Below are 22,861 nucleotides of genomic sequence, written 5' to 3'. Positions count from 1 at the left end.
GTGGTGATTGTACATACATCAAGACAACAATGCTTAGGGAGAAACAGACAGAAATATTGTATGGTTGAAATCGCGTTCCTGTAGAGAAAGAAAATGAGACACTTGCTTTGTCCTGTCCACTCCGATGGATGACGATTGACGAACACACATGTGTTTGGAAGAGACAGTGTCGGGCTCTTACAAATACCCTCCCCCAAGACGTGGGTAACGTCTGATTGTTTGGAAGAGACGGCGTCGGGGTGACAGGTTCTTACAATGTTCCCCCCCAAAAGCGAGGCATCGATGCAGAAATTGTCTTGCTGAAAATTGTAGTTGGCTCGAAGGGCTTGGGCTAGGGACGGGTAGGAGGCTTAAGGCCGATGCCGGCCAGCAGGAGCTCGAGGAGGACGGGAGCAGGTTGAAGGGTGACGTCGGATGATCCTTCGGTGGCCGGCTCGAGGGCTGAAGGATGATGGCGGCTGATCCTTGGTAGCCAGCTCGAGAGGGGCGGCAGCAGGCTGAAGGATGACGTGGCTGGTCCTTTGTTGGTCAGCTTGTCCAGTACGAGTGCGGGGGCCGCTTCAGGTTTCCTGGAGGAGGCATCCAGGGCTCCGGTGGTCGGGTGGGTCATCTCGGAGGGTCGGACTTCTACTGAGAACTCAGGAACGGCGGGAAGCAGCAAGGCGGCGAAGGGTCTGTCGGCGCGTGGGTCATCATCTTTGGTTGGCCGGGTCCTTCGGGTCACTCCGGGGTCACCAGTGTAAGGACTGGGGAATGAGTGACATGCTGGCTGGGTGTTAACTGGTTTATTGGTTGTTCCTTACTGAGATAAATGTTCAGAATCTTCGAAGATGCTATTGATGCGTGCAAGCGTTAAGGTATCGTCTACACACAGACAGGTAAAACAGAGATACACACTCAGACATCTGTTTGTCGGCAGACAAACAGATGGTGGTATTGATAGACATGATTAACATACAGTGATGAAACATATATCAATGGAAAGGCCAGGAAATTCTACATATGGCCAATTGCATGAGATTCAAGACAGATTGCTGAATACAATGCAGCAACATAATATATGTGAAATGGAGAGACGTTTGGCGTCTTCACAAACAGAAACACACATACAATTTGATACAGAAGATTCGTTGGAACATTATGAGTACATGATTAGAATGCTTGCATGGCAATGCAAGTAGTGGTGATTGTACATACATCAAGACAACAATGCTTAGGGAGAAACAGACAGAAATATTGTATGGTTGAAATCGTGTTCCTGTAGAGAAAGAAAACGAGACGCTTGCTTTGTCCTGTCCACTCCGATGGATGATGATTGACAAACGCACATGTGTTTGGAAGAGACAGCGTCGGGCTCTTACAAGCATAACTGTACCTACTCTGCATCAACTTGTGTGGCTGCCAACGATCTGGCTGAAAGAAAATAAAAAAACAAACTTCTAATGGTAAGAGAGGAAAATAAGACTAAATTTCTCCCTTTATTAAATTTTTTGATATAAAAAAAAATTTGCAGATTATCGTACATTTCCAATAGATTATTTCACAATTTTGCGAATTATTGCATATCGTACGCACGGTATCGTTTATCATACAGAGGGTTAAATTATCATATTTGTACAATAATTATTTGTCTGGAACCCTGGTCATTAAGGACTGTCGAGAAAAAACAGATCCAATTTTTTCATGACATACTCCACACCAGAAATTCTGGCCGAACGTGACAGCAATAGGAAGGTTAAGCAGTGAGGCTCAAAGATCAGAAGTTCGTCGTGGCCTGCACTCAGTTGCAGCACTTTAATTGAAAGGCAGTTCGTGATAGACTTATACCAACCAAACATGAGAGTAATCACTCACAAAACTTACTGACACCTAATTTGTGCCGTACAAAGGGGTTACATGGCATTACATACAATACAAACATGCTTGTGCATCATGTTTCAACAACACAAAGCAACAACACCTATAACACCCATTTCCTATCTCTTCAAGTCCTCTCTAACTTTGCTACAACCTCCACAAAGTCTTAGCTTGGGTTTTACATGACAATATATATCATCATTCTTAACCCATTCCTGCACTCTAAGTCTTTAGGCTATTGCTGCCCTTCTTTTCGGTCTTGCTCGCTCACTTGTATCAGTGTCTGATTGTTCTGCATGTTCACTTAACTGTCCCACCTCTGTGTGAGTTCACTATTCTTGCAAGAATCTACACTTTCTCCTATGTCAACTCCCACACTCTTGCAGTGTCCTCTTTCTCATTCACTTCATCGATGTGTTTATTATCTTCGTCCTTTTCTTCATCCTCACTATCTTCGCATGCACTCATTTCTACGGGAATGATGTGTTCAACTGGTCGCAAAGTTTTTTCCCCTTCTTAGAGTACACTAACAGAGTGTATGACATCATCGTCATCTGGATAGATGGCAACAATTCAACCCAATGGCCAGTAACTCCGTTTTCTATCGTCAAGTTTCACCAACACAATGCCTCCAGCACTCAGCGAAGACTTAGCTCCCAAACTGAAGTCATGCCTCTCCTGCAATGAACTCAAGTACTTCGTCTGCCACCGATGTCGAAATATTCATAGGGTGTCGGTGAGGTGGAAATACTGGTGATGCATCTGCTTCGTCATCAACATGCAATACATATTTTCGTGTAGCACAACAGGTGACATCAGTTGGATCATGGATCCTTGAATTAGATGAGAAGGCTTAAGAACTTCGTCTTCCCGACTATCGCCGGTATACATAAGAGGCCTATTGTTTACTACTGCTTCTGCCTCCTTGACTAATGTATGGACCTGCTCCTCGTTGAAGATTTTGTGCCTGAAAGACACTTCAAGGGTGTGTTTCACAATGCTGAATAGGCGCTCGAAGAATCCTCCCTTCCATGGAGATCGTGGAGTCTGGAAATGCCACTGTATCCTATGCTCACACAGGAACTGTCGTGTTTCGCCTTCATCGAAGATGTCCTGTAGGAATGTGCTGGTGGCACGGAAAGTCTGGTAATTGTCACCGTAGGTACTACAGGGCGTCCCATGCTTCGCAACGAGTCTCCTGAACATCAAGATGAAGGTGGCAGCATCGAGGGTCGAACAGTAATCTAAGCAGACAGCTCGGCTGCTCATGCAAGTTACCAACAGGACGTAGCCTATCCCTCCTTCTACCTGAATAGGTCCAGTGTGGTCGAGACCAATACAAGCATCTGTGTTCGTGCAATGGGGAGCGGCAGGGGAGGTGGGCAGTACAGAGGGGCTTGAAGGCTTTAATACAAACTGCACATCTGCCTACCACCTTTTTCACCAAACATCTCAGTCCCAGACACCAACATTCCTAGTGAAAAATAGCTAATAGCGAATTCACACCACAATGCATGTTTAGGGTGTGATTGTAATAATTTCCCTTTTGCAGGTAACAAGAGTAAATTATCTCTACTTCCTACAGCGCTCTTAATCTATTTCTTGAGTACATTATTCCTTCAATCAAAACTAACCCTAGCTGATTAACAAAATTAATGATATCACTGGGTACTTTGGATCCCTTTTCCAAATAGCTGTAAACTGAAGGCAAATGATGTCTTTGTTCGAAATGAACAAGTTTAAAAAATGGATTAGCATTACTTTTTAAAAATTTCAATACATTTTTCATAATACCATCAAAATGCTAAATTCAACAATATTCTCCATTATAGGCCAGATGTCTGCGGGTTGTCTCATGGCTACTTCTTCCTGCAGTTCACAGACGGCGGCAACAACTTGCTTATTAAGTTATTAGCCTGGCTTTGCGAGGCTTCATCTAGTATCTGTGGGGGATCAGCCGGACCTTCAACATGAAGAAACTGGGGTCCTATGTGCCATAACTGGTTGGTTGTCAGCTCTCTCATACTAGTCCTCGGGACAGAAGATCTGCTGGATTACTTTTGGGTGGCACATGCTTCAGAATCATCCCACACTCCTGTAAAATAGAGTTAGCCTCTCCTAACCTATTAGCTATAAATACATTCCTATTCTCCTCCTTGCTATTTACCCCGGCTACACCGACCTTACTGTCAGTCCAAATTACAACTGTACTGACTTTTAACAAATTCTTCAAACTTCTACCTAACCTAATTCCTAATAACAAGGCTAATAACTCTAATTTAGGTACAGTCAGTCATGGTTGTTTCCTAGGGGTTACTCTTTTGCTAGTCAACAGGGTACTTTCTCCCTTACTTCCCCTGACATAGGCTACTGTCCCATATGCCTTACTTGAGGCATCAGTGAAAACATGAATTTCTGATTCGCCTATTAAAACTCCTCTCTTAAGTTTTAACTTATGCACATTGACAAATTCTTCTATGATTTTCATAGCCTCTGTCTGTTTTTCTGTGTCCAGGACATCATCCCATCCTATACGTTCTTCCCATAGTTTCTGTAAAAACAACTTTAACATGTGTTGGACTGACCAACCCTAACAGGATCAAAGTTTGATACTAACAAATAAAGGACCTTACATTTCGTGGGAACCCAGTCACTAGGCAATTCTCTCAACCCTTTGAAGGGTTTCAAGCACATCTGATCACTACTCCTATCCCATAACATTCCTAACACACAAATCTCAGCGGGCTCTTCAACTCCTACCCATTGATCAAACGCTAGGCTACTACTCCCCCACCCTCTCAATGGCATGTTAGCTTCATCCAAAAGCTGTTTAACGTTAAATAATTATTCCACACTTCTGTTGCTGTAGCAAAGGTGGCAATATAATTGTCAACATAAAACGATTTTATTAACTCTTCCCTCCCTGCTACCCCAAAATGAGTCTGAAGGAGATAAGGACTGGTTGTGACTCCAAATACCATGACCCTGAAGGCAAAGGTAGCCACTCGTTATGGTGCTTTGTACCGCAAGAATCGAGCATAGCCTACTTGGTGTCCTGTGGATCAAGGACGACTCGATGGAAGGCTTTAGATATGTCAGCAGTTGATGCGTAGGGATTTACTCTGAACTTTAACAAAAGGTCATATAACAACTCAACTGGGACCTGGATACAAGCAATCATTCAAGGAGATTCCAACTTCCTCCCTTCTACTTGGAGGAGGCATTAAACACAATCCTAAGCGGGGTAGTATAGCTCTCTTTCTTAACGCCAAAATGAGGCATGTAGTAGCCTTCGGTTCTCGAGTTGGGGACTTCCTCTATGAACCCAGCTTCGAGATAAGTCTGAAGGACTTGCTCGTAAGTGGTTTGGTAACTAGGATCTCGATCAAATCTCATTTCTAAGGCATTTAATTGTGCAATGGCATTACAGTAATTGACACTCGGACATTGTTCATCGCAAAGGGGAAGACTTACTTGATAACCCTGATCAGTTCATATTGCATTGTCCTTTACTTTTTGGATGGCTACGTTCTCAGAGATGAAAAATTGCTCTTTGGGACTGATACCAATTGTATCAAGTTGCCACCATTCAGCGACATCATGGGTCGTTTCTACTATTCGGTAGACATGCAAGGCTTTCATGGCAGTCGTGTCAACTCCCTTAAGTGCCCACTGAGGTACTCTCCCGTAAAGGGATACCCCTTGATGAGTCACAAAAAGACTGACCCCATCACACTTGTCCATACTAATGATGAAGTGATTAAAATAGTCGGCACCAACCAGCACGTTCACATTTTTCAACACATCATTACTAACCTTTGCCATCTTGTACCCTTTGTTTTGCAAATGATGTTTTACGTTAACTAAACTCATGTTGTAGATGGGCATGTTCACATTGTCATGCACTATGAGTTTTGTCCTTATTACCCTGTTTCCCATTTGAATTTTACATAAAACCAAATCATATTCACCATTAATAGCATTGGATCCAAATGGTGCAATACTAAGGGAGACTTTATTACTGGCAACTTTAATTTCTGGGCTAGCCGACTCAAAACAAAACAACCTTGGCTCCGAGTCCCAGTCTAAAAACACTCAGGTCAGACCATGTCGGCCCTGGGCACACAAGATGGCTGACGCGGTCGGTAACTGTCGATGGTAGGCCTGAGTCAGACGCATTTACTGACTTCGCATTCACACTGGGTTTTTCATCACTTTTTCTCCTCACTTACTCTACTTATGTTAGAACCCTTGGGACTTCTATCTCTACAGTGGCCCTTTACTTGCTTAGATGCAACATAACTTGATGACTGACTCAGAACATTTGAGTTATTGAACTGCCTGGTAGGCGCATTTGACAGAGACTTGAAAGCATTATTATTACTACAAATCAAATTATGATGTCTACCATTACACAATTTGCAATTCTGTCTGTAACACTGAATGCTACTATGGCCTTTGCCCAAACATTTAAAGCACATACGGAATTATATTAATTGTTGTCTTCGGTCTTCACCGGTGGTGTGCTTGGTACAATCACTGGCCGAATGCTCACCTTGGGCAAAATGGACACGTTCTAGTACGAGGAGTTTGAAACGCAACTGTTTTAGGCCTCACGGACTCATCCTCTCCCTTTTGCAACGCATTGTCTTCCAAACTCCTAATGGGGAAATCAAGTGCCTCAAAAAACTTATCTAAAGTGTAATCACACTTTCTTAAGTAATCCACAACTTGAGAGAGCTTCTGATTAATCAAACTCATGACCATTCCCTGCCCCACATCTGCTGTACTTAAGCGTTTAAGTTTGCTCTAACAACATTGTCAATTCAATGCGGAAATTTGCTCTAACAACATTGTCAATTCAATGCGAAAATTTTTCAAATCCACATGGTTGAATTTTGGAACAAAGATATTGGCGAATCACTGATGCAAAACAACTAACGTTTGCTGTTGGTTACCATAGTAACGTTCCAGCAACCCTATTGCAACGTCATAGTTAGCAACCATTACACTTAAAGCCTTGGCTACTCCAAGGGGGTTCTTTCTTGAGGGCACCAAGCAAATACGTAAACTTAGTTACGTTATCTAAATCACTACGTCTGTTAATGCAAGCATCAAACAATTCTTTAAAGGTAGCGTATTCTCATCATTATACACGGGTAAAGGAAGTTCTTTCAACTTTGGCAATTTAGTCCGTTGCTGCGATTCGGTAACAAGGAATTCAAATCTGGCAATTACATTATTCACTCCATCAAGCACTTAACGAATTGACAGTTTAAAGCTTGATTCAAACTTTACTGTACTAGTCAAATAGAAGTTTCTCAACAGTTGCTCATCAGCTTTAATGCAATCAACCAGGTTTTGGTACACCACCGCAGCACGTGTCTCCAATAGTTTGGCTTCAAGTCACATCAAAATTCTGAGTTACGAAAAACAATGATCGCCGTACTCTCTGAACCTTTATTATGCCCTTGTCACTCTCGCCATTTCCTCAGCCAACACAAAAAACTTATCACTTGCTGGATGTTCCTAATGCTCGCTGATACAGACCATCCAGTTTGAAGGACCAAATGTCGCGGATTTTTCCCCACGACTGGGAGGGTTCTAAGTCCCGGATGGCATGGGACTAGGATGATCAGGCCTGAAGGGCAATATCAATATACATCGAAGTGAAGGTCCATCAAGATAAGGTAGGGTTTTACAATTTCATTACAAAATTAGACTATTTAAATTTATCATACATTAAACTAAAGCGCAACCTAAAGGGCCATGTGGTCGGGTACAAGACACAACTCCGAGAAAGAGAAGTTACATAAAACTCATGACATCGGCTTCCAAAAGTTACAATTTTACATAAACCTTATTTATGAATCATCAGACCGAACATCAACTATATTAAGCCTCAGATGGCAAAAATACAAAGGGATTAGATTAGCAAACTATTTGAACCGGCTCTTGACTACAAATGAATAACTTGGCTGGGGAAGTGACGACACCTAAGGAACCCAGCTTACCTCTATGACGTGCCCCTGAGAAAGACGCACATTGGCCTTCTGCATGTCTCATCGTCACTTCGGTTCTCGTTCAAAATTTCTCCAATGGTTATTTTATCAAAGGATGTATCTGAATCATTTAAAAGAGAGCTTCTCAGATATTCAAGATACTGCTAATACAGGCAATCAGCCTGACACAAATAACACGAACATATTTACAGAAAAATGAGAACCACGAACACTGCCGCCTACTTACCACTTCCCCTCACTCATTCTGAACGTCATGAAGGATTGTCGAGAAAAAACCGATCCAATTTTTTCACGACATCATCCTTGGTCTCCCAACTGGTCTTCTCCCTTCTACTGATCCTTTTATAACCACTTTAGGCATTCTGCCCTCTTCCATTCCAGCCACGTCTTGCCCAACATATCCTCTGCGATCTTTTATAGCAAGTTATCAGCAGTTTCTTACATATCCTAATTCTTCGTTGTGTGATCTTTTCCAAACACCCTCATTTATATCGTAAATAGGACCGGTTATTCTAAGTCGTATGTTGCTTTAAAAAACCATCAGTCTCTGTTCTTGATGTTTAGTCAGCATCCAGGTCTCACAACCATATTGTACTACTGGCCTGATCATAGTGTTGTAAATTCTTTATTTGGTAGACCTTGTGATGTTTCTTCTCTTTAAAAGATGTTGTAGACTGAAGCAGCATCTGTTCCCTGCTGTAATTCTAGCCAGAACCTGTATCTCCATCTCATTTCTAGATGTTAACATACTTCCTAAATATTTCGTCCCTCACGTTCTCGATCCTACCATATTTTGTTGTTGCCATCGTTGTTGGTTGTTCTTTGACAATCTCATCATTTTGGTTTTACTTTCACTGACCTCTAGTCCCACTCTGGCAGCTGTTTCTTTGAAGGGTACATCTGTATCTAAGAAAACATCATCTTCTGCAAATGCCAGGACTTTGTCATTTGTATCCTCCAAGATGACCCCGTCCTCAATTTCCTTGATACTCAGCATCATTTTCTCTATAATTAGATTAAACAACATGGTGTAAGGGCGTCAAATCGCCTCTCCATTCTTGTGTTTCACTCCTCATATGTACATTAATCACGTCATATATATGTTACTTCTTATTACTTCAGATTCTTTATGTATCTCATTGTATGCATCATTGTAAAGCCTTTCTGCTGATATATATATATATATATATATATATATATATATATATATATATATATATATATATATATATATATATATATATATATATATATATATATATATATATATATATATATATATATATATATATATATATATATATATATATATATATATATATATATATATATATATATGCCTTTGCACGTTCTGTAATGCATTATATATGTCTTCTTATGCCTGTTAACAAACACAATTTCTGTATGGATGCAGCGGGGGGCCTCAGGTCACCCGCTACCTTTCCGTCCGCTTTCCACATTATAAACACCTGTCGAGAATAATAAAGAATCAGCCTTTCACTTCTGACATTTCTTGAACCTCACACTGGTGACGCCGGAGTGACATGTAGCGTGGTTTTGGCCCAGCCATTAACGGACTAAAAACGGCTGCAGCCTACCATCAGAGAGCCTTTAGCAGACCAATTACGGCGTCAAAGTTTAGGCCTCTGATAGCTCCCCCCCTGGTAGAAACTGTGCCATTAACAGACTAAGTACGGCACACCCAAAAAGGGCATGTTTTGGCACTTCGTTTGACGACTCGAACAATCAGCACCATTAACGGACTAAATACGGCGCATTTTCCCGCATTTTGGTGCGAGAGTAGTAAAGATGTCGGAAGCTGAACTTCAATATGAACCCACGAGCATCGTCTGTATGCCCCTTCTTGCCAACAAAGACAGATGCGGTCAAACTTCCTTACACGGCATCATGGTTCCTGCACACAGACGTGCACTTTCATGTGGCGCACATCTCAGACTATGCTATCAAATCCGACATCACCATGACGGCGCTCCCAGAAGAGGTTAAAAAGTATACCTTAGTTATACCAGACCACTGAGCTGATTAACAGCTCTCCTAGGGCTGACCCAAAGGATTAGACTTATTTAACATGGCTAAGAACCAATCAGTTACTTAGCAACGGGACCTACAGCTTATTGTGGAATCCGAACCACATTATAGCGAGAAATGAATTTCTATCACCAGGAATAAATTCCTATAACTCTTCATTAGCCGGCCGGAGACTCGAACTCAGGCCCCGCGAGTGCTAGGCCATAACTCTACTGACTCTCCCAAGGAAGAGCTTCCCAGAAGAGGTGTTCAACAGTCTCCCCCTGGCTCAACGCGCAGCCAGAAAAGGTCACATACGCAGCCTTGAAGAATAAACTCATCCAAACTTACTCCATGCCCATGACTGAGAGAGCGCAGCACACACTCGACCTATTATCCCAGCCCCTCGGAGAAGCATCACCCAGAGAAGCCTGGGACAAACTACGGGGTTGGTAACACTGCCAGGCTGCGATGAAAACGGGAGGAAGAGGAAAGTAGACTTAACGAGAGCGATCTTCCTTCAGCGCCTCACACAGGAAGTTAGGGGCCAGACAAAAGACGCAGACCCCCTCGACATGGAAGCCTTAGTTGACGTCGCCCAGAAAATACACGAGGCCACCAAGGCCTCGAAACACACCGCCACCCTCGTAGCCGCCCCCCTGGGAGCCTGCAGCCATAGAAAATTCGGCACCAACACCAAGAACTGCAGACTTCCCTGTTTCTTTATAAAAAACGACAAAAGCGGCCACAAGTAACAGCAGTGGCTGCGAAATCCAACTCACCCCGACCAGCAGGCTTCTTCATCAGAGACAAAATTTCAAAACGGCGCCTGCTGGTAGATACGGGAGCAATGCAGTCAGTTTTCCGCCATCCAAGGAAGATTTAGAAAAGATACCTGATTCAACACCCGCCCTCATAGCAGCAAACAGAACTCCCATCCACACATATGGCATGACGACCCGGACTCTCAATTCTGGGCCGCACATACCACTGGCCCTTTGTCATTGTGGAGGTCAAGTTCCCCCTGCTGGATGCAGACTTCCTAGGGCACCATGGACATCTGGTCGACGTCGGAAGACAACGCCTCCTCGACACAGGAACCTGCCACTCCCATCAGCTCTCCACCGGACCGGGAATGCCCGCCATCTGCTCCACAGCACCCAACGGCTACACGTCCCTCCTAGAGGAGTTCCCACACGTATTCAAAGCAGAGGTACGCCAGGTCACCAGGGGCTTCAGCAAAGCACGGCATCTTCCATCATATCACCACGACAGGCCCACCGACCCATGCCAAGTTCCGACGACTGTTCCCCCAAAAGTTACAAGACGCCAAACAGGCCTTCTCGGAGATGGAATGGATGGGCGTCTGTAAAAAAGCATCAAGCCCGTGGGCGTCTCCCCTCCACATGGCAAAGAAGTCAGATGGTTCATGAAGGCCCTGCAGGGACTATTGGCACTTAAATTTACTGACAACACCAGACCACTACCCCCTCCCTAGACCTGACGGGTGCCCTTCACGGTGCGAAGATTTTCTCAAAGATGGACCTGCTGAAGTCATACTTCCAAGTCCCTGTGCATCCCGATGGCACCCAAAGACCGCCATCATCACGCCCTTCGGGACATACATTTTCCTATTCCACCTTCGGTCTCAGGAACGCAGGTGCCACATTCCAGCGCCTGAGGGACAGCATCTTGGGGGATCTGCCTTTCTGCATCTGCTACGTCGACGACATTCTCATCTTCGCCAGGTCCCCAGAGGAACACCTTTGCCACGTCCGCACCATCGTGAAACATCTGCAGGACGGGACTAGTCGTCAGGTTCGACAAATGCATTTTCGGGACAGAAAAAGTAGACTTCCTCGGGCACAAGATTTCTGCAGCAGGAGTGCGCCCCACGGCCTCTAAAGTAAAAGCTATAGAGAATTTCCTGAGACCACAAACCAATAAAGCCCTTCAGGAGTTTCTCAGAATGATAAACTACTACCAAAGTTTCATCCCAGACATCGCCAGCACTACGTACCCCCTGACATCAATCCTGAAGGGCAAGCCAAAAACACTGACCTGGGAGGCTCTGCAGCAGCAGGCATTCATAGAAAGAAAGACAGCCCTCGCCAATGCCACTACCTTGACTCACCACAACCCCGCAGCCGCCCTCAGACTGACAACAGACGCCAGCAACATCGCCTGCGGTGCAGTACTCGAGCAACTAGTGAACAGTGCCCCCCAACCCTTGGCCTTCTTCAGCCACAAGTTTTTGCCAGCAGAGACCCACTACAGCACCTCTGACAGGGAGCTGCTGGCTATCTACCAGGCCGTGAGACACTTCAAGTCCCTCCTCCCTTATGGAAAAGAGGGTGGAAAGAGACACAGTTACGCACACTTTCCTAGAAGGGAAGAAGAGGGCTATGTGTCCTGCGATCTTCTTCTGAAGCCTGGGACTTCTTAGGAGTTGAGGGGGGCTGGCTTCAACTTAAGGTCAAGCTGAGATGACTAAGACTAAAAGGTCTTGCCTATTGTCCAATAGACAAGGCAGTGCCCTGGTACGAACCTTGATTACCATGGTATCTGGCAAATCTCTGAAAGAGGAAAGCAGAACCAAGTAAAGCTTCATTCCTAAGGGTCAAACCAACTTGGAACTTACGAAACTGGAGATCCAAATTGGGACAAAGTCCTTCTTCTTAGCACCAGAATTGCCCACAGAACTGCAACTGGCAAGACCCTTCAAGGCAAGAAGAATTTGTATTCTGTCAAGGCAGGGGAGAAGTTTGTTGTCTCGACCTGAATGAACTCCTTGTCCGAAGAAAAGAATTCATCTGGTTGGGAACACTCTCACAAGCAAGGACCGCGACAGCCCCCGAAACTGCAATGGTTGTGAGTGATGAAGATTATTCATTGGGGGAACCGCATTCCTGTTCTGGGGATCCTCACCCTGACGAATCGGCGCAAAGTTCTCCGAAAAACGAGGGCGATTGCAACTTGAAGAGGAAGACCCTTGCTGCTTCTGAAGCATGAAACTCCTGTAACTCCCTCCTTGGAGGAGACCTTGACAGATCCCAAGAAACCCTCCTCGACTACCTGGTTGTACTACGAGACAATCGGGGGACCAACACCCAAAGCACGCCAGGCAACAAAACAATGAAGACAAATTTGTCGGAGCACTCTCTGTCCGTCTTGCGCCTCTTGGAACAACCTGAGAGGAAAAGAGAACAGGTGAGGAGAAAGAGTACCCCTACCTGTCCTGCCAGTCAGACCAGCAGAAGAGTCGGATCATGAGTGATAATCAACTGAAGGAGATTACTGCCACACGGGGGAAGAAGAGTGCTTGTGCCGTGGCAAAGCGTTTGTTTCCTGGGAAGAGCAGAAAGTTCGCTCGAACAGAACCGGGAACCCGACTTGGAAAAACTGAGTGCGGCCAAGCCATGCTGCACTGAACCGAGTCGATCACTTTAACACGATCCGTGGGTGGTATGCGTTGGACTGGGAGGCAGGTGGGGCGAGCTGAGCTGAGCTGAGCCAAGCCAGTCTCACAAACGCAACCAGGGGCTGGGCAGGGCGAGCAAGCCGAGCCGATCACACGAACACAATTGGAACTGGACAGGGCGGAATTCGTCTTCCGTGAACTAGCGCTAGTTTCCTGAACTCTAAACTCCTTCGAGGTCAAGGCCCCTCAAGATGAAGGTTCAAAGGGGAATTCTGTGTCTGCTATCCTGCATGCTCGAACCCTAAGGTTCAAGACACAAGGATGAAACTCAGCCAAGCAACCGAAGCAGCTGGCGGGCAGTATTGAGACACCTGGCATCTCAGCACCGAGACACCTGGCATCTCGGCACCGAGACACCTGGGTGTCTCGACACTTTCCCTCGTCCTGTGCCTCTCGTCAGGAGAGCGCTCGTGATTCATAGAATTCGAGCAACCCACAAGACTCCCAAAAATTGGGAGCGGCTGCTTTCAGTTTCCTAAGAAATCAAAAAGAGCCAGGCACAGAACCAGTCTGAGAGACAGACTTCTAAGACTGGCAACGAGGGCATGGCCTCTCGAGGCCGTGCTCTCGCAGCACCCAAAACACGAGACCCCACAGGAGAATGCGAATTGATTCCCACCCGAGGGCAAGGACAGCCAACGAGAGAAACCTGTCTCCCGGAAGAGAGTCAGTCCCTTAGAAGTCCCGCAGGACTCCCGAAGGAAATCTCTTCCCTGCTTCTTCTGGTGTTCGAACCAATAGGATCGAGACACCAGGCTGGGAACCTGACCGAGCACTGGTAAACACTCGGGGAGCGCTTGTGGTGCTGGCAGGATGAGCTGAGACACCTAGGTGCCTCGGCCCTTTCCCTCGCACTGCTCCCGAACTGGGCCGGGGAGAGTATCCACCAGACCAGATTGGGATACTCGATATTCCACAGAATCTCAAACACTCTGAGCGGTTCACAAATGAGCACCCAGAGCAGGCCCTGTCTTAGAGGCAGAAGTTCTAGGACTGGGAACGGGATCGCAAACCAAGGTCTGCGCACCCGCGGCTCCCAAAACACAAAACCCAGGGCATGCAAATCGGTTCCCTAACCCAAAGGTCATGAAGAGCCAACGAGTGACCCACTGCCTCATCAGAAGGAGGCAGTCCCTAGATATCCAGGGGCATCAAGGGGAAAGAACTAGCCTTCCTCTCCTTTGGTCGTCGGAGGTCTGTTCGGTTCCTGGGACCCCCTCGAACCTCAGGTGAGGAAGGGAAGAGGCAGCAGAAGACAAAATCGAAGATAAGTTGAAGAAGACGGCAGCTACTTCCACTGGGCGACTTCCTTCACCTTCACTCCGACATCTTCTACATGATGGTGGACATGAAACATCGTAACCTCCAGGGCAGGTAGGCAGGAACACAACGGAAGCGGCCCAGGGCACGACCACCAGGAGAAGCAGCATGCACGATCAGGACAGCCAATGCAGGAGCCATGGAAGTGGTTCGGAAGGCAGGAGCTACCAGAACGGCCAGGAACATCACTTCCACAGGGCGACTTCCTTCACCTTCACTCCGACATCTTCTACAGGATGGTGGACACGAAACATCGTAACCTTCAGGGCAGCTAGGCAGGAATGCAACAGAAGTGGCCCAGGACACGACCACCATGAGAAGCAGCAGGCACAATCAGGACAGCTGATGCAGAAGCTAAGGAAGCGGTTCAGAAGGCAGGAGCTACAGCAACGGCCAGGAACGTCACACGAAAGTCACCAGCAGCGACAGGAACGATCAGGACGGCTGCTGCAGGAGACCAGGAAGCGACGCACAGAGACTGTCGTTGAGTTAACAGGAGCATAACACAGGAAACAGTAGCAGCACATGGACCACAGATATGCCAGGGGCAGTGCCACAGCATACACGAAGGCCAGCAATGACAGCGATTGATTCACATCGGCTGGAACAGTCGGAACGATCCCGACGTGGAACTATGCCATTCCAACCAGGTACTGTGGCCGATCCCGAAGCAACACTGAATGAACGTCGGGACTCCTTCATGCAAGATATTCCCTAAGATATCCAGCCAACTACTGCTGTGCCTGTGATGCTCACTGTCAACCTGAAAAAAAAAGCAAAGATGAATAGTAGAGGGAGACTTCTCTCACTACATGGGGAACTGCTCTAAGCAGCGAGAGGAGGCCCCTTAGAAGAGGTCGCCCGACTGCCCACGGGCCCCCCCTCATGGTCTTCGCCCGACAAGCGAGCAAAGAGGGTGAAGGAGAGAGATCTCTATCGAAGGAGAGATAAGGAAGAACCTACAGGGAGAGAGAGAAAAAAGTTAAGTATACCTCAGTTTTCCCAGATCACTGAGCTGACCAACAGCTCTCCTAGGGCTGGCCCGAAGGATTAGACTTATTTTACGTGGCTAAGAACCAACTGGTTACCTAGCAATGGGGCCTAAAGCTTATTGTGGAATCTGAACCACATTATAGCGATAAATGAATTTCTATCAACAGAAATAAATTCCTCTAATTCTTCATTACCCAGCCGGAGACTCGAACTCGGGCCTAGCGAGTGCTAGCCAACAATTTTACCAACTCGCCCAATGAGGAACTAGGGAGAGAGAAGGAAGGAGGGGAGGCCACCAAGGGCGCCGTGGAAGCGGAACTTACAAAAGACGCCTGTAACTCTCTATAGCGCAGGTGGTGAAAACAACACTCAGCACAAGTAGGAAGGAAGTAATCATGCCCTTGTACACAAAAGGCAGGAGCCCAAGAAGGGAAGTGAACTCTTACGTCCCAATCAATGTAGGGGAGCTAAGATATTATGCCCCAATCTAATATCTCCGAACGTACAGGGGAATGCCTTCAGTATCTAAATACAGTAAAGGGCTACTGGAAGAGAAGCATTACTACTTGGTTACGCCCCTCTAAATGCACCCTTGGCCATCAAACCCAAGACACAGACGCAGGGGAATGATGGCTTATGCAAGGCTATCACAAATCATGGGTTTGTATTAATAAATATCAAACACACACAATATATACACAAAAATACAGGAAGATCCCACCGGGATAATAGAGCTTAAGACAGTCAGGCAAAGAGATCCAGAAACACGTCTGCAACGCATGATGGCCGAAAGCAAACTGGAATGTTTACATCTGGGCAGGTGGGTTACTGCCTAACCACCTTGTTCAAGAGTTTAACAACTGTGTCCAGCTTCATCATAAGTAATTCCTATTGTAAAGGACCAATAGTTTGTATATCGTGTCGGAGCAAATTAATTGTTTCTCTGCTAGGAAATTTTCCTCTTGATTGCTCACATCATTCACAGCCATTCATTCACCAGATAACTCTTCAAATATTCCAGAGGTTTATGAAACTGACTGTGATGTGCTCTAACCTCATATACACATCCTCCTTCATCCACAGACTCCAACAAATAACTCAATCCACTCAACCACACTTTACTCACAACATAAGGTCCCTCATATTTCTCCTCAAGCTTATCTACAATCAATCTTCTTGTTATAACTTCTTTCAACTCATTTTCACCAATCCCATAACTCACAAACCTCTCCTGCGCTCTTTCCCAAAACATCTCTATCACTCTCAAGTCAACTGCATCAAAGGCTTAATCAATCGTTCAAAGTTCATAATATACTCGGTTGGGGACATCCCTATACTACTGTGGGTACTCAGATTATACATCCACAAGGCAAAAGACAGATTCAATTCATTTTCCCTATCAGTCATCATACGTAACAACTCAATGTCCTTACTAGCAGATGCTTGCTATTGCTCGCATTTGCTAGTTACTATATTAGTACCATACCCATATCTGTATCATGCCCATACCCATATCCGTGCCATACCATACCCATATCTGTACCCTATCCATATCTGCTCCACACCCATATCATACCCATACCTGTATCATACCCATATCAGTACCATACCCATACCTATACCCATATCCATTCTATACCAATACAATACCATTCCCATATGTGTACCATACTCATACCCACAGCTAAATTAACCCTACTAATAATAGTTGGCAAAAATTTATGGGCAGCACCATCCCTGTTTACCTTCCGGTCATATACAAACAACTGGGCATACTTGGCCTAGGTGCTGGAGCAGCTGTTGATGGGTTTTGAACCAATGCTGATGCCATTGGTGGTTCCAGACCATTACCAGTAGTGCCTGCTGTGGTTCTAGAATTACCCGATTATTCCTTTTCGAAATGAAAATAACAAAGCTCAACCAAATATCCTTTATTATATACCATTAAGTCACTTAATGTTGAAAATTTCTTGACACTTTATTAAAATATTATTCTTGAAAGACGTCTTCACAACTCCAGGATCCTCTGAAGCAGTCTTTAGCTCCTGAAGCATTCCTGGAGAAGTGCCCACTGGATTACAATGTCGTCTTAAATTCTTAAAGACTCCAGGATCCTGTGAAGCCATCCTCAGCTCCTAAACAGATTCTTGTTGGATCCTCTTCCCTTCAGGGAAGAAATCCAGAATCTTTCAGAATCATTTCTTCCACCTCCTGGAGAAATGCCCATTGGATTATAACATCTTCCTTCAATCTTAAAGATTCCAGTTGTATAACAAGAGTAGTATTTACGGTGATCCTCATAATGCAGGTGGTTCAGTTACCAAATGAGGTTAATTTGCTTGGTAGAAGGTAGTGGTCGGGTTCTGTAGCGAGGTTGAGCCGCCTGTAGTCGCCGCAGAGTCTCCAGGTGCCATTTGCTTTCTGCACCATGTGAAAGGGGGAGGCCGACAGGCTGGGAGCCTTCTCGCATATGCCCATCTGTTCCATCTCGGCAAAGGCCTTCTTGGCCTCCTGAAGGCGCTGTGGGGGAAGCCTCCGGAACTTCACGTGCGTCGGGGGGCCCTTTGTCTTGATGTGATGATATATCCCGTGTTTGGCGGGGGCCCTGGGCACCTGACGAAGCTCGGGTTTGAAAACTTCTGGGAATTCCTTCAGGAGGGAACCATGCTGGTGGGGCACGACGGAACAGATTGTGGGCTCCCTGGGGCCCGGCGACAAGGGCAGGGACTGGCAGGACTCAGTGTTCAGCAGGCACTTGCGGCCGATGTCGACTGCCAGTCTGAAGTGGGCAAGGAAGTCCACACCCAGGACGATGAAGTTCCACCTGTACCTCCAACCAAGGATGGAGAATGACAGGAGCCTGGTGCTGTATGAGAGGATGGGAGACCTGTTGGTGGCTGTCAGGGAGGCAGCCGGGTGCGGTGGACATCTGCGGTCCTTTCTGGAAGGCGGGAACACTGACTGCATGGCCCCGGTGTCAATCAGCATCATCCTGCCGGAGATGGTGCCTCGGACGTAGAAGCCTCGTGGGGCAGCCTCCTCCTGTTGACGACGTTGATGCCCTCTGTGGTGGGGTCCTCCGGCTGGAGGCAGCTGACGGGGTGTGCGGGCGTGGACGCCCGCTTCGCCGCCCTCATGGAGTCCGTCAGCTGCTGCGCCACCCTGATCAGGTCCCTGACCGGCAGGGTGTATGCTTCTGTGATCTGCCCACAGACCTCTGGGAGTAGCTGTCGCAGGAAGATCTCCCTCGACAGGCTGATCTCTTTGCGCCTGCCACTGCTGCCAGTCTCGGGAAGGAGGAGGAGGTCCTGGAGGGCATGCCACGTTTCCAAGAGGTTTATGTCCTGCTGGGGGTTGAGGGCGAGGTCGAGGGTGCGGGCGGCTCTCTCGGAGACTGGCAGGGAGCAGGTCTCGATGAGAGTGGCCTTTAACTCCTGGTAGGTGGCAGGGCTCGACGTTGTCATTAGCCACGGGGCGATCTTCTTGTATATCTCCTCTGGGAGGCCGTTGATGGCGATGTCCGCCTTCAACACCTCGTCGGTCAGGCCTGCCACCCTGAATTGCCCCTCGACTCTGTAGACCTGGACTTCTGCATCTGCTACGTCAATGATATCCTAATTTTTTCCAGATCCCACAAGGAACACCTACGGCACATCCGGAAGGTCCTACCGTGCCTGCAGGGGAGTGGCCTCGTTGCCAGGTTCGACAAGTGCACCTTCGGCATCAAGAAGGTGGAATTCCTAGGTCATGAGATATCCCCAGGAGGCGTCCGCCCAGTGCCGTCGAAGGTTGCGGCCATCATCAGGTTCCCCACCCCTACCTCCATCAGGGCTGTACAAGAATTCCCTGGAATGGTCAACTACTACAGGAGATTCATAACGGGGATCACACACACCATGGCCCCCTGACGGAGGTCCTCAAGGATCGTCCAAAGACCTTAGAGTGGGACCCCAACCAGCAGAAGGCTTTCTCCCTGATGAAGGCCGCCCTCGCCAAGGCAACAGCTTTGGCCCACCAGGACCCCAGCGCTCCCCTCCAGCTGACAACGGAAGCCAGCAACGTTGCCTGTGGGGCCGTCTTGGAACAAGTCATCAACGGAACCCCTCAGCCCTTTGCCTTCTTCAGCAGGAAACTCAGCCCCACCGAGCCCCACTACAGCACCTTCAACAGGGAACTCTTCGCAGTGTACCAGGCGGTATGCCACTTCAAGTTCCTCTTGGAGGGTACGCCCTTCACAATTTGGACGGACCACAAGCCGCTGGTCCACGCCTTCATGAAGCTGGGGGACGCATGGTCCTCCAGGCAGCAGCGGCACCTCGCGGCCGTTGCGAAGTTCACCTGCACCATCAAGTACCTCCCCGGCAAGAAGGACCCAGTAGCCGATGCCCTCTCGAGGATTGAAATCAACACAGTGCAGCTCAGGATCGACTACAAGGACCTCGCCTGCGAACAAGCCGCTGACCCAGAGACCCCAGCTTACCGCACAGCTGTCACATCGCTGAAGTGGAAGGACGTATCCCTCAGCCCAGGAGGGTCAACACTGCTGAGCGACATGAGCACTGGCCGCCCCCGCCCACTGGTACCCACCTCCCGTCGTCAGCTGGTCTTCGACGTCATCCACGGACTGTCCCACCCCTCTGGAAGGACGACGGCCAGACTGCTGACGGAGAAGTTCGTCTGGCACTGCATACGGAAGGACGCGACGGCCTGGGCAAGGCAGTACATACAGTGTCAGGCCAGCAAATTAGGGCGGCACACAGAGTCTGGGGTGGGCGATTTTCCCCAGCCGAGGAGACGTTTCAGGCACATCCACGTCAACGTAGTGGGTCCTCTTCCCCCATCAGGAGGAGCAAGATACCTTCTAACAATCGTCGACCGCTCCACCAGGCGGCCCTAAGCTATGCCCATGGAAGAAGCCACCTCCAGTGTGTGCGCAGAGGCCCTCCTCTCTAGCTGGATCAGCCGGTTCGGTGTCCTGGACCATATAACTAAGGACAGGGACCCCACTTTCCTGTCCGAGCTGTGGACTGCCCTAGCACGCCTGCTGGGGACCACTCACCACAACACCACCACCTACAACCCCGCAGCCAATGGAATGGTGGAAAGGTTCCACAGGTCCCTGAAGGCGTCCCTCATGGGCTGTTGCACCTCCGAGAGTTGGAAGTACCAACTGCCCTAGGTCCTTCTCAGGTTAAGGACAGCGCCCAGAGCCAACGGCGACCCATCCGCAGCAGAAAAAGTCTACGGGGAGACCCTGGTAGTCCCGGGGGAACTCATCGCAGAGAACAGGGACGACTTAACAACGCAGAGGCTTGGCGACAGGGTTGGAAAGTTTGCCCCCTGCCAGCGGACATACACCGACAGGACGTTCCCCTTCATGCCTCCCGGCCTGTCCTCTGCCACCCGTCTTTGTCAGGGACGACGTCGTATGGCCACCCTTAACCAGGTCCTACAGGGGGCCTTTCCTCGTGCTTGAGAGGAACAGGAAGGCATTCCAGGTAGCCGTCCACAGGAAGGAAGACTGGGTATCGATGGACTGCCTCAAGCCCGCATTTCTAGAGGAAGACTTCTGGGGCAATTCCCAAAGCCCCCCGCAGGAGATAGCAACCCCCCAGCCCACCCCATCTGCAGGAAAACGTCATGGGCGCCCCCAGAAAGCCCCGGGACCAGACAGGAGGGCACCCCAACACACCCCTCCACAGGGCGCCGAAGAAGACGACCACCCCCTCCAGCTGGCATCAAGAAAGCAAGGCCCCCTCCGCCACCCCAGCAGATACCTGCTTTGATCAGACGTTACCTACGTCTTGTGTGGGGGGGGAGTACTGTAGAGTCCCCGCTCAACGTGTTCTCTATAATGAACATCCAGTTTTCTGCGATGCCTTCGCGTGCGACCTAGGGTCGGACGGACACAATATTATTATCATTACTGTATTATGAATTGTATATTTATTATCTGTTCACTTGACCTTGCACCATGTATATGTAACAGTATTTTTATGTCTAACCAGTCATTGTTAATCATTATGTTTTCTGTATGTACTTGTCCTGTTTTACATAGAGAAATAGTTTGACCTCAGGTCACCTGTAAATTTTTGTGCCTGCGGTCTCTGCATTATGCGCAGACATCCGCATGCCACTTTATAAGCGGGTCGCTTCATCAATAACCCGGCAGTACTTGTCTTCCTGCTCATTATTTCGCACCTCTCTCACAAATTAAGCACTCAATATAAATTCTAAAGGTCAAGCAAGTTATATTTTGATTTGAAAAACCTGCACATACTTTTATAAAAAAAAATTATCCTTACAAATCTATGAACATTGTTAATAATACTAAATCTCAGCACATTTTATTTCATCATAAAACATGGAAAAGGGAAGGGGAGGAAGAGGGATGGGAAAGGAGGGGAGGGGAGGAGGAAGGAGGAAGGGGAGGGGAGGGACACACACAGAAAGGCAGCCAAGGAAATTAATATAATAGGTTGTTCTCTCAGCTAACCCATTCAGGCTTGGCATATACGGCATCAAGTATACATGCTTTACCTCCCATCTTTCAACATACTTTCTTTTAAAGCGGTTATGTGTTAGTGTGGTATTCTTCGTTAATTCAACTGACTTTCGTCAATTCCTTTTACGTTTCTCCTACCTTTGTAAGTCAGAATAACAAAAGTGCACCTCTCCTTTCTGCGTTTTAATCTTGTTACCTGCAAAAGGGAAATTAGTACAACCATACCTGAGATACTTGCATACCCTGAACATGCATTGTGGCATGAATTCGCTAATAGTTATTTTTCGCAAGGAATGTTGGTGTCTGGGATTTGGCAAAAAAGGTGGTAGGAAGATGTATAGCTTGTATTAAATCCTTCAAACCCCCCTCTACACCACCCACCTCCCCCGCTGCTCCCCATTGCACGATCACAGATGTCACGGCCGTTTGCTTGTATTGGTCTCGACCACACTGGACCTATCCAGGTAGGAGGGATTGGCTACATCCTGTTGGTAACTTGCATGAGCAGCCCAGCCATCTACTTTGAGTACTGTTCGACCCTCGATGCTACCACCTTCATCTTGATGTTCAGGAGACTCGTTGCGAAGCATGGAATGCCCTGTAGTATCTACAGCAACAATCACCAGACCCTCCGCGCTGCCAGCACAGGACATC

The sequence above is a fragment of the Macrobrachium rosenbergii genome, chromosome 48 (genome assembly GCF_040412425.1).
Source record: "Macrobrachium rosenbergii isolate ZJJX-2024 chromosome 48, ASM4041242v1, whole genome shotgun sequence".
In the NCBI taxonomy this organism is placed as follows: Eukaryota; Metazoa; Arthropoda; class Malacostraca; order Decapoda; family Palaemonidae; genus Macrobrachium; species Macrobrachium rosenbergii.
This window is presented reverse-complemented; position numbering follows the sequence as displayed.